We start from the raw sequence: 14,313 nt of genomic DNA, 5'->3' as shown, positions 1-14,313 counted from the left end.
GGTGTACGGAGCGGAGCCGCGTGTGTACGAGGTATACGGAGCGGAGCCGCGTGTGTACGAGGTGTACGGAGCAGAGCCGCGTGTGTACGAGGTGTACGGAGCAGAGCCGCGTGTGTACGAGGTGTAGGGAGCAGAGCCCCGTGTGTACGAGGTGTACGGAGCAGAGCCGCGTGCGTACGAGGTGTACAGAGCAGAGCCGCGTGTGTACGAGGTGTACGGAGCAGAGCCGCGTGTGTACGAGGTGTACGGAGCAGAGCCGCGTGCGTAAGAGGCGTACGGAGCAGAGCGGCGTGTGTACGGAGCGGAGCCACGCGGGTGCGAGGTGTACGGAGCGGAGCCGCGTGTGTATGAGGTGTGCGGAGCGGAGCCGCGTGTGTACGAGGCGTACGGAGCAGAGCCGTGCGTGTACGAGGCGTACGGAGCGGAGCAGCGCGTGTACGAGGCGTACGGAGCGGAGCCGCGCGTGTACGAGGCGTACGGAGCGGAGCCGCGCGTGTACGAGGCGTACGGAGCGGAGCCGCGCGTGTACGAGGCGTATGGAGCGGAGCCGCGCGTGTATGAGGCGTACGGAGCGGAGCCGCGTGTGTGCGAAGTGTACGGAGCGGAGCCGCGTGTGTACGAGGAGTACGGAGCAGAGCCGCGTGTGTACGAGGCGTAAGGAGCGGAGCCGTGTGTACGGAGCGGAGCCGCGCGTGTACGAGGTGTACGGAGCGGAGCCGCGTGCGTAAGAGGCGTACGGAGCAGAGCCGCGTGTGTACGGAGCGGAGCCACGCGGGTGCGAGGTGTACGGAGCGGAGCCTCGTGTGTATGAGGTGTACGGAGCGGAGCCGTGTGTGTGCGGAGCGGATCCGTGTGTGTACGAGGTGTACGGAGCGGAGCCGCGTGTGTACGCGGTGTACGGAGCGGAGCCGCGTGTGTACGAGGTGTACGGAGCGGAGCCGCGTGTGTACGAGGTGTACGGAGCAGAGCCGCGTGTGTACGAGGTGTACGGAGTGGAGCCGTGTGCGTAAGAGGCGTACGGAGCAGAGCCGCGTGTGTACGGAGCGGAGCCACGCGGGTGCGAGGTGTACGGAGCGGAGCCGCGTGTGTATGAGGTGTACGGAGCGGAGCCGTGTGTGTGCGGAGCGGAGCCGTGTGTGTACGAGGTGTACGGAGCGGAGCCGCGTGTGTACGCGGTGTACGGAGCAGAGCCGCGTGTGTACGAGGTGTACGGAGCGGAGCCGCGTGTGTACGAGGTGTACGGAGCGGAGCCGCGTGTACGAGGTGTACGGAGCAGAGCCGCGTGTGTACGAGGTGTACGGAGCAGAGCCGCGTGTGGACGAGGTGTACGGAGCAGAGCCGCGTGTGTACGAGGCGTACGGAGCAGAGCCGCGTGTGTACGGAGCGGAGCCACGCGGGTGCGAGGTGTACGGAGCGGAGACGCGTGTGTATGAGGTGTACGGAGCGGAGCCGTGTGTGTATGGAGCGGAGCCGTGTGTGTACGAGGTGTACGGAGCGGAGCCGCGCGTGTACGAGGCGTACGGAGCGGAGCAGCGCGTGTACGAGGCGTACGGAGCGGAGCCGCGCGTGTACGAGGCGTACGGAGCGGAGCCGCGCGTGTACGAGGCGTACGGAGCGGAGCCGTGTGTGTGCGGAGCGGAGCCGCGTGTGTACGAGGTGTACGGAGCGGAGCCGCGTGTGTACGAGGTGTACGGAGCGGAGCCGCGTGTGTACGAGGTGTATGGAGCGGAGCCGCGTGTGTACGAAGTGTACGGAGCGGAGCCGCGTGTGTACGAGGTGTACGGAGCAGAGCCGCGTGTGTACGAGGTGTACGGAGCAGAGCCGCGTGTGTACGAGGTGTACGGAGCAGAGCCGCGTGTGTACGAGGTGTACGGAGCGGAGCCGCGTGTGTACGCGGTGTACGGAGCGGAGCCGCGTGTGTACGAGGTGTACGGAGCGGAGCCGCGTGTGTACGAGGTGTACGGAGCGGAGCCGCGTGTGTACGAGGTGTACGGAGCGGAACCGCGTGTGTACGAGGTGTACGGAGAGGAGCCGCGTGTGTACGAGGCGTACGGAGCAGAGCCGCGTGTGTACGAGGTGTACGGAGCAGAGCCGCGTGTGTACGAGGTGTACGGAGCAGAGCCGCGTGTGTACGAGGTGTACGGAGCAGAGCCGCGTGCGTAAGAGGCGTACGGAGCAGAGCCGCGTGTGTACGGAGCGGAGCCACGCGGGTGCGAGGTGTACGGAGCGGAGCCGCGTGTGTATGAGGTATACGGAGCGGAGCCGTGTGTGTACGGAGCGGAGCCGTGTGTGTACGAGGTGTACGGAGCGGAGCCGCGTGTGTACGAGGTGTACGTAGCGGAGCCGCGTGTGTACGAGGTGTACGGAGCAGAGCCGCGTGTGTACGAGGTGTACGGAGCAGATCCGCGTGTGTACGAGGTGCACGGAGCAGAGCCGCGCGTGTACGAGGCGTACGGAGCGGAGCCGCGCGTGTACGAGGCGTACGGAGCGGAGCAGCGCGTGTACGAGGCGTACGGAGCGGAGCCGCGCGTGTACGAGGCGTACGGAGCGGAGCCGTGTGTGCGGAGCGGAGCCGCGTGTGTACGCGGTGTACGGAGCGGAGCCGCGTGTGTACGAGGTGTACGGAGCGGAGCCGCGTGTGTACGAGGTGTACGGAGCAGAGCCGCGTGTGTACGAGGTGTACGGAGTGGAGCCGTGTGCGTAAGAGGCGTACGGAGCAGAGCCGCGTGTGTACGGAGCGGAGCCACGCGGGTGCGAGGTGTACGGAGCGGAGCCGCGTGTGTATGAGGTGTACGGAGCGGAGCCGTGTGTGTGCGGAGCGGAGCCGTGTGTGTACGAGGTGTACGGAGCGGAGCCGCGTGTGTACGCGGTGTACGGAGCAGAGCCGCGTGTGTACGAGGTGTACGGAGCGGAGCCGCGTGTGTACGAGGTGTGCGGAGCGGAGCCGCGTGTACGAGGTGTACGGAGCAGAGCCGCGTGTGTACGAGGTGTACGGAGCAGAGCCGCGTGTGGACGAGGTGTACGGAGCAGAGCCGCGTGTGTACGAGGCGTACGGAGCAGAGCCGCGTGTGTACGGAGCGGAGCCACGCGGGTGCGAGGTGTACGGAGCGGAGACGCGTGTGTATGAGGTGTACGGAGCGGAGCCGTGTGTGTATGGAGCGGAGCCGTGTGTGTACGAGGTGTACGGAGCGGAGCCGCGCGTGTACGAGGCGTACGGAGCGGAGCAGCGCGTGTACGAGGCGTACGGAGCGGAGCCGCGCGTGTACGAGGCGTACGGAGCGGAGCCGCGCGTGTACGAGGCGTACGGAGTGGAGCCGTGTGTGTGCGGAGCGGAGCCGCGTGTGTACGAGGTGTACGGAGCGGAGCCGCGTGTGTACGAGGTGTACGGAGCGGAGCCGCGTGTGTACGAGGTGTATGGAGCGGAGCCGCGTGTGTACGAAGTGTACGGAGCGGAGCCGCGTGTGTACGAGGTGTACGGAGCAGAGCCGCGTGTGTACGAGGTGTACGGAGCAGAGCCGCGTGTGTACGAGGTGTACGGAGCAGAGCCGCGTGTGTACGAGGTGTACGGAGCGGAGCCGCGTGTGTACGCGGTGTACGGAGCGGAGCCGCGTGTGTACGAGGTGTACGGAGCGGAGCCGCGTGTGTACGAGGTGTACGGAGCGGAGCCGCGTGTGTACGAGGTGTACGGAGCGGAACCGCGTGTGTACGAGGTGTACGGAGAGGAGCCGCGTGTGTACGAGGCGTACGGAGCAGAGCCGCGTGTGTACGAGGTGTACGGAGCAGAGCCGCGTGTGTACGAGGTGTACGGAGCAGAGCCGCGTGTGTACGAGGTGTACGGAGCAGAGCCGCGTGCGTAAGAGGCGTACGGAGCAGAGCCGCGTGTGTACGGAGCGGAGCCACGCGGGTGCGAGGTGTACGGAGCGGAGCCGCGTGTGTATGAGGTATACGGAGCGGAGCCGTGTGTGTACGGAGCGGAGCCGTGTGTGTACGAGGTGTACGGAGCGGAGCCGCGTGTGTACGAGGTGTACGTAGCGGAGCCGCGTGTGTACGAGGTGTACGGAGCAGAGCCGCGTGTGTACGAGGTGTACGGAGCAGATCCGCGTGTGTACGAGGTGCACGGAGCAGAGCCGCGCGTGTACGAGGCGTACGGAGCGGAGCCGCGCGTGTACGAGGCGTACGGAGCGGAGCAGCGCGTGTACGAGGCGTACGGAGCGGAGCCGCGCGTGTACGAGGCGTACGGAGCGGAGCCGTGTGTGCGGAGCGGAGCCGTGTGTGTACGAGGTGTACGGAGCGGAGCCGCGTGTGTACGAGGTGTACGGAGCGGAGCCGCGTGTGTACGAGGTGTACGGAGCGGAGCCGCGTGTGTACGAGGTGTACGGAGCGGAGCCGCGTGTGTACGAGGTGTACGGAGCAAAGCCGCGTGTGTACGAGGTGTACGGAGCGGAGCCGCGCGTGTACGAGGCGTACGGAGCGGAGCCGCGTGTGTACGAGGCGTACGGAGCGGAGCCGCGCGTGTACGAGGCGTACGGAGCGGAGCCGCGCGTGTACGAGGCGTACGGAGCGGAGCAGCGCGTGTACGAGGCGGAACCGCGCGTGTACGAGGCGTACGGAGCGGAGCCGCGCGTTTACGAGGTGTACGGAGCAGAGCCGCGTGTGTACGAGGTGTACGGAGCAGAGCCGCGTGTGTACGAGGTGTACGGAGCAGAGCCGCGTGTGTACGAGGTGTACGGAGCAGAGCCACGTGCGTAAGAGGCGTACGGAGCAGAGCCGCGTGTGTACGGAGCGGAGCCACGCGGGTGCGAGGTGTACGGAGCGGAGCCGCGTGTGTATGAGGTATACGGAGCGGAGCCGTGTGTGTACGGAGCGGAGCCGTGTGTGTACGAGGTGTACGGAGCGGAGCCGCGTGTCTACGAGGTGTACGGAGCGGAGCCGCGTGTGTACGAGGTGTACGGAGCAGAGCCGCGTGTGTACGAGGTGTACGGAGCAGAGCCGCGTGTGTACGAGGTGCACAGAGCAGAGCCGCGCGTGTACGAGGCGTACGGAGCGGAGCCGCGCGTGTACGAGGCGTACGGAGCGAAGCAGCGCGTGTACGAGGCGTACGGAGCGGAGCCGCGCGTGTACGAGGCGTACGGAGCGGAGCGGCGCTTGTACGAGGCGTACGGAGCGGAGCCGTGTGTGCGGAGCGGAGCCGCGTGTGTACGAGGTGTACGGAGCGGAGCCGCGTGTGTACGAGGTGTACGGAGCGGAGCCGCGTGTGTACGAGGTGTACGGAGCAAAGCCGCGTGTGTACGAGGTGTACGGAGCGGAGCCGGGCGTGTACGAGGCGTACGGAGCGGAGCCGCGCGTGTACGAGGCGTACGGAGCGGAGCAGCGCGTGTACGAGGCGTACGGGGCGGAACCGCGCGTGTACGAGGCGTACGGAGCGGAGCCGCGCGTGTACGAGGCGTACGGAGCGGAGCCGCGCGTGTACGAGGCGTACGGAGCGGAGCCGCGCGTGTACGAGGCGTACGGAGCGGAGCCGCAAGTGTACGAGGCGTACGGAGCGGCGCCGCGCGTGTACGAGGCGTACGGAGCGGAGCCGCGCGTGTACGAGGCGTACGGAGCGGAGCCGCGTGTGTACGAAGTGTACGGAGCGGAGCCGCGTGTGTGCGAAGTGTACGGAGCGGAGCCGCGTGTGTACGAGGAGTACGGAGCAGAGCCGCGTGTGTACGAGGCGTAAGGAGCGGAGCCGTGTGTACGGAGCGGAGCCGCGCGTGTACGAGGTGTACGGAGCGGAGCTGCGCGTGTACGAGGTGTACGGAGCGGAGCCGCGTGCGTAAGAGGCGTACGGAGCAGAGCCGCGTGTGTACGGAGCGGAGCCACGCGGGTGCGAGGTGTACGGAGCGGAGCCGCGTGTGTACGAGGTGTACGGAGCAGAGCCGTGTGTGTACGAGGTGTACGGAGCAGAGCCGCGTGTGTACGAAGGGTACGGAGCAGAGCCGCGTGTGTACGGAGCGGAGCCACGCGGGTGCGAGGTGTACGGAGCGGAGCCGCGTGTGTATGAGGTGTACGGAGCGGAGCCGTGTGTGTACGGAGCGGAGCCGTGTGTGTACGAGGTGTACGGAGCGGAGCCGCGTGTGTACGTGGTGTACGGAGCGGAGCCGCGTGTGTACGAGGTGTACGGAGCGGAGCCGCGTGTGTACGAGGTGTACGGAGCAGAGCCGCGTGTGTACGAGGTGTACGGAGCAGAGCCGCGTGTGTACGAGGTGTACGGAGCAGAGCCGCGTGCGTAAGAGGCGTACGGAGCAGAGCCGCGTGTGTACGGAGCGGAGCCACGCGGGTGCGAGGTGTACGGAGCGGAGCCGCGTGTGTATGAGGTGTACGGAGCGGAGCCGTGTGTGTACGGAGCGGAGCCGCGTGTGTACGAGGTGTACGGAGCAGAGCCGCGTGTGTACGAGGTGTACGGAGCAGAGCCGCGTGTGTACGAGGTGTACGGAGCAGAGCCGCGTGTGTACGAGGCGTACGGAGCGGAAGCCGCGCGTGTACGAGGCGTACGGAGCGGAGCCGCGCGTGTACGAGGCGTACGGAGCGGAGCAGCGCGTGTACGAGGCGTACGGAGCGGAGCCGCGCGTGTACGAGGCGTACGGAGCGGAGCCGCGCGTGTACGAGGCGTACGGAGCGGAGCCGCGCGTGTACGAGGCGTACGGAGCGGAGCCGCGCGTGTACGAGGCGTACGGAGCGGAGCCGCGCGTGTACGAGGCGTACGGAGCGGAGCCGCGCGTGTACGAGGCGTACGGAGCGGAGCCGCGCGTGTACGAAGTGTACGGAGCGGAGCCGCGTGTGTACGAAGTGTACGGAGCGGAGCCGCGTGTGTACGAGGAGTACGGAGCGGAGCCGCGTGTGTACGAGGCGTAAGGAGCGGAGCCGTGTGTACGGAGCGGAGCCGCGCGTGTACGAGGTGTACGGAGCGGAGCTGCGCGTGTACGAGGTGTACGGAGCGGAGCCGTGCGTGTACGAGGTGTACGGAGCGGAGCCGCGCGTGTACGGAGCCGAGCCGCGCGTGTACGAGGTGTACGGAGCGGAGCCGCGCTTGTACGAGGTGTACGGAGCGGAGCCGCGCGTGTACGAGATGTACGGAGCGGAGCCACGTGTGTACGAGGTGTACGGAGCAGAGCCGCGTGTGTAAGAAGTGTACGGAGCGGAGCCACGTGTGTACGAGGAGTACGGAGCAGAGCCGCGTGTGTACGAGGCGTATGGAGCGGAGCCGTGTGTACAAGGTGTACGGAGCGGAGCCGCACGTGTACGAGGTGTACGGAGCGGAGCCGCGCGTGTACGAGGTGTACGGAGGGGAGCCGCGCGTGTACAAGGTGTACGGAGCGGAGCAGCGCGTGTACGAGGTGTACGGAGCGGAGCCGCGCGTGTACGAGGTGTACGGAGCAGAGCCGCGCGTGTACGAGGTGTACGGAGCGGAGCCGCGCGTGTACGAGGTGTACGGAGCGGAGCCGCGCGTGTACGAGGTGTGCGGGCGGAGCCGCGTGTGTACGAGGTGTATGGAGCGGAGCCGCGCGTGTACGAGGTGTACGGAGCAGAGCCGTGCATGTACGAGGTGTACGGAGCAGTCGTGTGCACGGAGCAGAGTCGTGTGTACGAGGTGTACGGAGCGGAGCCGCGTGTGTACGAGGTGTACGGAGCGGAGCCACGTGTGTACGAGGTGCACGGAGCAGAGCTGCGTGTGTACGAGGTGTACGGAGCGGAGCCGCGTGTGTACGGAGCGGAGCCGCGTGTGTACGAGGCGTACGGAGCAGAGCCGCGTGTGTACGAGGTGTACGGAGCGGAGCTGCGTGTGTACGAGGTGTACGGAGCGGAGCCGTGTGTGTACGAGGCGTAAGTAGCGGAGCCACGTGCGTACGGAGCGGAGCCACGCGCGTACGGAGCGGAGCCGCGCGCGTACGAAGCGTACGGAGCGGAGCCGCGCGTGTGCGAGGTGTACGGAGCGGAGCCGCGTGTGTGCGAGGTGTACGGAGCGGAGCCGCGCGTGTACGAGGCGTACGGAGCGGAGCCGCGCGTGTACGAGGCGTACGGAGCGGAGCCGTGTGTGTGCGGAGCGGAGCCGCGTGTGTACGAGGTGTACGGAGCGGAGCCGCGTGTGTACGAGGTGTACGGAGCGGAGCCGCGTGTGTACGAGGTGTATGGAGCGGAGCCGCGTGTGTACGAAGTGTACGGAGCGGAGCCGCGTGTGTACGAGGTGTACGGAGCAGAGCCGCGTGTGTACGAGGTGTACGGAGCAGAGCCGCGTGTGTACGAGGTGTACGGAGCAGAGCCGCGTGTGTACGAGGTGTACGGAGCGGAGCCGCGTGTGTACGCGGTGTACGGAGCGGAGCCGCGTGTGTACGAGGTGTACGGAGCGGAGCCGCGTGTGTACGAGGTGTACGGAGCGGAGCCGCGTGTGTACGAGGTGTACGGAGCGGAACCGCGTGTGTACGAGGTGTACGGAGAGGAGCCGCGTGTGTACGAGGTGTACGGAGCAGAGCCGCGTGTGTACGAGGTGTACGGAGCAGAGCCGCGTGTGTACGAGGTGTACGGAGCAGAGCCGCGTGTGTACGAGGTGTACGGAGCAGAGCCGCGTGCGTAAGAGGCGTACGGAGCAGAGCCGCGTGTGTACGGAGCGGAGCCACGCGGGTGCGAGGTGTACGGAGCGGAGCCGCGTGTGTATGAGGTATACGGAGCGGAGCCGTGTGTGTACGGAGCGGAGCCGTGTGTGTACGAGGTGTACGGAGCGGAGCCGCGTGTGTACGAGGTGTACGTAGCGGAGCCGCGTGTGTACGAGGTGTACGGAGCAGAGCCGCGTGTGTACGAGGTGTACGGAGCAGATCCGCGTGTGTACGAGGTGCACGGAGCAGAGCCGCGCGTGTACGAGGCGTACGGAGCGGAGCCGCGCGTGTACGAGGCGTACGGAGCGGAGCCGCGCGTGTACGAGGCGTACGGAGCGGAGCCGTGTGTGCGGAGCGGAGCCGTGTGTGTACGAGGTGTACGGAGCGGAGCCGCGTGTGTACGAGGTGTACGGAGCGGAGCCGTGTGTGTACGAGGTGTACGGAGCGGAGCCGCGTGTGTACGAGGTGTACGGAGCGGAGCCGCGTGTGTACGAGGTGTACGGAGCAAAGCCGCGTGTGTACGAGGTGTACGGAGCGGAGCCGCGCGTGTACGAGGCGTACGGAGCGGAGCCGCGCGTGTACGAGGCGTACGGAGCGGAGCAGCGCGTGTACGAGGCGTACGGGGCGGAACCGCGCGTGTACGAGGTGTACGGAGCAGAGCCGCGTGTGTACGAGGTGTACGGAGCAGAGCCGCGTGTGTACGAGGTGTACGGAGCGGAGCCGCGTGTGTACGCGGTGTACGGAGCGGAGCCGCGTGTGTACGAGGTGTACGGAGCGGAGCCGCGTGTGTACGAGGTGTACGGAGCGGAGCCGCGTGTGTACGAGGTGTACGGAGCGGAACCGCGTGTGTACGAGGTGTACGGAGAGGAGCCGCGTGTGTACGAGGTGTACGGAGCAGAGCCGCGTGTGTACGAGGTGTACGGAGCAGAGCCGCGTGTGTACGAGGTGTACGGAGCAGAGCCGCGTGTGTACGAGGTGTACGGAGCAGAGCCGCGTGCGTAAGAGGCGTACGGAGCAGAGCCGCGTGTGTACGGAGCGGAGCCACGCGGGTGCGAGGTGTACGGAGCGGAGCCGCGTGTGTATGAGGTATACGGAGCGGAGCCGTGTGTGTACGGAGCGGAGCCGTGTGTGTACGAGGTGTACGGAGCGGAGCCGCGTGTGTACGAGGTGTACGTAGCGGAGCCGCGTGTGTACGAGGTGTACGGAGCAGAGCCGCGTGTGTACGAGGTGTACGGAGCAGATCCGCGTGTGTACGAGGTGCACGGAGCAGAGCCGCGCGTGTACGAGGCGTACGGAGCGGAGCCGCGCGTGTACGAGGCGTACGGAGCGGAGCAGCGCGTGTACGAGGCGTACGGAGCGGAGCCGCGCGTGTACGAGGCGTACGGAGCGGAGCCGCGCGTGTACGAGGCGTACGGAGCGGAGCCGTGTGTGCGGAGCGGAGCCGTGTGTGTACGAGGTGTACGGAGCGGAGCCGCGTGTGTACGAGGTGTACGGAGCGGAGCCGCGTGTGTACGAGGTGTACGGAGCGGAGCCGCGTGTGTACGAGGTGTACGGAGCGGAGCCGCGTGTGTACGAGGTGTACGGAGCAAAGCCGCGTGTGTACGAGGTGTACGGAGCGGAGCCGCGCGTGTACGAGGCGTACGGAGCGGAGCCGCGCGTGTACGAGGCGTACGGAGCGGAGCAGCGCGTGTACGAGGCGGAACCGCGCGTGTACGAGGCGTACGGAGCGGAGCCGCGCGTTTACGAGGTGTACGGAGCAGAGCCGCGTGTGTACGAGGTGTACGGAGCAGAGCCGCGTGTGTACGAGGTGTACGGAGCAGAGCCGCGTGTGTACGAGGTGTACGGAGCAGAGCCACGTGCGTAAGAGGCGTACGGAGCAGAGCCGCGTGTGTACGGAGCGGAGCCACGCGGGTGCGAGGTGTACGGAGCGGAGCCGCGTGTGTATGAGGTATACGGAGCGGAGCCGTGTGTGTACGGAGCGGAGCCGTGTGTGTACGAGGTGTACGGAGCGGAGCCGCGTGTCTACGAGGTGTACGGAGCGGAGCCGCGTGTGTACGAGGTGTACGGAGCAGAGCCGCGTGTGTACGAGGTGTACGGAGCAGAGCCGCGTGTGTACGAGGTGCACAGAGCAGAGCCGCGCGTGTACGAGGCGTACGGAGCGGAGCCGCGCGTGTACGAGGCGTACGGAGCGGAGCAGCGCGTGTACGAGGCGTACGGAGCGGAGCCGCGCGTGTACGAGGCGTACGGAGCGGAGCGGCGCTTGTACGAGGCGTACGGAGCGGAGCCGTGTGTGCGGAGCGGAGCCGCGTGTGTACGAGGTGTACGGAGCGGAGCCGCGTGTGTACGAGGTGTACGGAGCGGAGCCGCGTGTGTACGAGGTGTACGGAGCAAAGCCGCGTGTGTACGAGGTGTACGGAGCGGAGCCGGGCGTGTACGAGGCGTACGGAGCGGAGCCGCGCGTGTACGAGGCGTACGGAGCGGAGCAGCGCGTGTACGAGGCGTACGGGGCGGAACCGCGCGTGTACGAGGCGTACGGAGCGGAGCCGCGCGTGTACGAGGCGTACGGAGCGGAGCCGCGCGTGTACGAGGCGTACGGAGCGGAGCCGCAAGTGTACGAGGCGTACGGAGCGGCGCCGCGCGTGTACGAGGCGTACGGAGCGGAGCCGCGCGTGTACGAGGCGTACGGAGCGGAGCCGCGTGTGTACGAAGTGTACGGAGCGGAGCCGCGTGTGTGCGAAGTGTACGGAGCGGAGCCGCGTGTGTACGAGGAGTACGGAGCAGAGCCGCGTGTGTACGAGGCGTAAGGAGCGGAGCCGTGTGTACGGAGCGGAGCCGCGCGTGTACGAGGTGTACGGAGCGGAGCTGCGCGTGTACGAGGTGTACGGAGCGGAGCCGCGTGCGTAAGAGGCGTACGGAGCAGAGCCGCGTGTGTACGGAGCGGAGCCACGCGGGTGCGAGGTGTACGGAGCGGAGCCGCGTGTGTACGAGGTGTACGGAGCAGAGCCGTGTGTGTACGAGGTGTACGGAGCAGAGCCGCGTGTGTACGAAGGGTACGGAGCAGAGCCGCGTGTGTACGGAGCGGAGCCACGCGGGTGCGAGGTGTACGGAGCGGAGCCGCGTGTGTATGAGGTGTACGGAGCGGAGCCGTGTGTGTACGGAGCGGAGCCGTGTGTGTACGAGGTGTACGGAGCGGAGCCGCGTGTGTACGTGGTGTACGGAGCGGAGCCGCGTGTGTACGAGGTGTACGGAGCGGAGCCGCGTGTGTACGAGGTGTACGGAGCAGAGCCGCGTGTGTACGAGGTGTACGGAGCAGAGCCGCGTGTGTACGAGGTGTACGGAGCAGAGCCGCGTGCGTAAGAGGCGTACGGAGCAGAGCCGCGTGTGTACGGAGCGGAGCCACGCGGGTGCGAGGTGTACGGAGCGGAGCCGCGTGTGTATGAGGTGTACGGAGCGGAGCCGTGTGTGTACGGAGCGGAGCCGCGTGTGTACGAGGTGTACGGAGCAGAGCCGCGTGTGTACGAGGTGTACGGAGCAGAGCCGCGTGTGTACGAGGTGTACGGAGCAGAGCCGCGTGTGTACGAGGCGTACGGAGCGGAAGCCGCGCGTGTACGAGGCGTACGGAGCGGAGCCGCGCGTGTACGAGGCGTACGGAGCGGAGCAGCGCGTGTACGAGGCGTACGGAGCGGAGCCGCGCGTGTACGAGGCGTACGGAGCGGAGCCGCGCGTGTACGAGGCGTACGGAGCGGAGCCGCGCGTGTACGAGGCGTACGGAGCGGAGCCGCGCGTGTACGAGGCGTACGGAGCGGAGCCGCGCGTGTACGAGGCGTACGGAGCGGAGCCGCGCGTGTACGAGGCGTACGGAGCGGAGCCGCGCGTGTACGAGGCGTACGGAGCGGAGCCGCGCGTGTACGAAGTGTACGGAGCGGAGCCGCGTGTGTACGAAGTGTACGGAGCGGAGCCGCGTGTGTACGAGGAGTACGGAGCGGAGCCGCGTGTGTACGAGGCGTAAGGAGCGGAGCCGTGTGTACGGAGCGGAGCCGCGCGTGTACGAGGTGTACGGAGCGGAGCTGCGCGTGTACGAGGTGTACGGAGCGGAGCCGTGCGTGTACGAGGTGTACGGAGCGGAGCCGCGCGTGTACGGAGCCGAGCCGCGCGTGTACGAGGTGTACGGAGCGGAGCCGCGCTTGTACGAGGTGTACGGAGCGGAGCCGCGCGTGTACGAGATGTACGGAGCGGAGCCACGTGTGTACGAGGTGTACGGAGCAGAGCCGCGTGTGTAAGAAGTGTACGGAGCGGAGCCACGTGTGTACGAGGAGTACGGAGCAGAGCCGCGTGTGTACGAGGCGTATGGAGCGGAGCCGTGTGTACAAGGTGTACGGAGCGGAGCCGCACGTGTACGAGGTGTACGGAGCGGAGCCGCGCGTGTACGAGGTGTACGGAGGGGAGCCGCGCGTGTACAAGGTGTACGGAGCGGAGCAGCGCGTGTACGAGGTGTACGGAGCGGAGCCGCGCGTGTACGAGGTGTACGGAGCAGAGCCGCGCGTGTACGAGGTGTACGGAGCGGAGCCGCGCGTGTACGAGGTGTACGGAGCGGAGCCGCGCGTGTACGAGGTGTGCGGGCGGAGCCGCGTGTGTACGAGGTGTATGGAGCGGAGCCGCGCGTGTACGAGGTGTACGGAGCAGAGCCGTGCATGTACGAGGTGTACGGAGCAGTCGTGTGCACGGAGCAGAGTCGTGTGTACGAGGTGTACGGAGCGGAGCCGCGTGTGTACGAGGTGTACGGAGCGGAGCCACGTGTGTACGAGGTGCACGGAGCAGAGCTGCGTGTGTACGAGGTGTACGGAGCGGAGCCGCGTGTGTACGGAGCGGAGCCGCGTGTGTACGAGGCGTACGGAGCAGAGCCGCGTGTGTACGAGGTGTACGGAGCGGAGCTGCGTGTGTACGAGGTGTACGGAGCGGAGCCGTGTGTGTACGAGGCGTAAGTAGCGGAGCCACGTGCGTACGGAGCGGAGCCACGCGCGTACGGAGCGGAGCCGCGCGCGTACGAAGCGTACGGAGCGGAGCCGCGCGTGTGCGAGGTGTACGGAGCGGAGCCGCGTGTGTGCGAGGTGTACGGAGCGGAGCCGCGCGTGTACGAGGCGTACGGAGCGGAGCCGCGCGTGTACGAGGCGTACGGAGCGGAGCCGTGTGTGTGCGGAGCGGAGCCGCGTGTGTACGAGGTGTACGGAGCGGAGCCGCGTGTGTACGAGGTGTACGGAGCGGAGCCGCGTGTGTACGAGGTGTATGGAGCGGAGCCGCGTGTGTACGAAGTGTACGGAGCGGAGCCGCGTGTGTACGAGGTGTACGGAGCAGAGCCGCGTGTGTACGAGGTGTACGGAGCAGAGCCGCGTGTGTACGAGGTGTACGGAGCAGAGCCGCGTGTGTACGAGGTGTACGGAGCGGAGCCGCGTGTGTACGCGGTGTACGGAGCGGAGCCGCGTGTGTACGAGGTGTACGGAGCGGAGCCGCGTGTGTACGAGGTGTACGGAGCGGAGCCGCGTGTGTACGAGGTGTACGGAGCGGAACCGCGTGTGTACGAGGTGTACGGAGAGGAGCCGCGTGTGTACGAGGTGTACGGAGCAGAGCCGCGTGTGTACGAGGTGTACGGAGCAGAGCCGCGTGTGTACGAGGTGTACGGAGCAGA

The sequence above is a fragment of the Phyllobates terribilis genome, unplaced genomic scaffold, assembly GCF_046119375.1.
Source record: "Phyllobates terribilis strain yellow unplaced genomic scaffold, ASM4611937v1 Scaffold_183__1_contigs__length_3771566, whole genome shotgun sequence".
Classification (NCBI taxonomy): Eukaryota; Metazoa; Chordata; class Amphibia; order Anura; family Dendrobatidae; genus Phyllobates; species Phyllobates terribilis.
Note: the sequence above shows the minus strand (reverse complement) of the source record.